Below are 1,075 nucleotides of genomic sequence, written 5' to 3' on the forward strand. Positions count from 1 at the left end.
TCCCCTGTGCAGAGGGCTGCTGCGGCGCCCCATCAGCCGGACAGAGCGCCGAGGAGTGGAAGAGTCAAGGTCTGGTTAGAGTGAGGTCAAAAGAAAATGGGAGAAGAGGAGCAGGCGATGGCTCCATGGGTGGTCTGGGGCAGAGTTCTCACCTTCCACCTGGGCAGCCCGGGGTTCAAGTCCCGACAATGCACCTCGTGTGTGACAACCTCAGCGGAGGCTTTCATGTTGCTGTGATGTTGAATGAGACTCAACAGAGCTTCCAGGCTAAACTAGACTTGGAAGAAAGGCCTGGTGACCTGCCCCCCCCAAAGCATTGAAAACCCTATAGGGTCACAACCACTGCTTGTTGCATCACGGTGTGCTTTCTTGCGCTTTGCAGCTGTAACTTGCCTGCCCCCACCAAACGGAAAGCTTCCAGCAACCCTGCATAGAGTGGCTCCCCGGGCGTCATTCTGCCAACCCTCTGTAGTCATTTGGTGTCTCTGAGCCCAGGTATCAGCCCCTGCGGGGCTTCCACCTCCATCAAGGTGGAACCTTCCACCAACCTTCCACCTCCATCGAGCGCTTGACCCAATTCTGAGGATCCAATCTCCTCGGGACCGCAGAGCCATTCCTTCTCAGCCCCTTTGCACCTGATCACTCTCTTCAGGCCCCTTCACTGCAGTGTGCCCCAGCAGCCTCAACCCCACGCCCCCAGCGACCCCGCCCCCTGCACCTCAGAGTATCCTGAACCTCAGCTGTTCCCTGAATCCCTGCGGCCCGGTCCGAAAGGGTTTGTAGTGAAATAGCCGCACTCGGGGCAACTCACTGGAGTCCACGCCCTCTCAATCTTCTGTAGCAGATTAAGAGACGACAAGCCTTCAAAGTGTTTAACAGTGTGAGGTGCCCAACGTTGGGGGTCGGCGATTTATGCTTATTAGGCGAACAGGGCCGAGTCAACACGCAGCACTGGAGCAGAAGCGAGAGCAGCCCGTGGGACGGAGGCACTGGGCACTGCTCACCTTGTGGGGTGGAGGCCCAGTCAACAGTGGGCATCAAATGTGAAGGACTCCAAGGAGGGTGGCTAAGTGAA

This window comes from Echinops telfairi, unplaced genomic scaffold (assembly GCF_000313985.2).
Source record: "Echinops telfairi isolate 266 unplaced genomic scaffold, ASM31398v2 ScPeMD7_9;HRSCAF=40, whole genome shotgun sequence".
NCBI classification, from domain to species: Eukaryota; Metazoa; Chordata; class Mammalia; order Afrosoricida; family Tenrecidae; genus Echinops; species Echinops telfairi.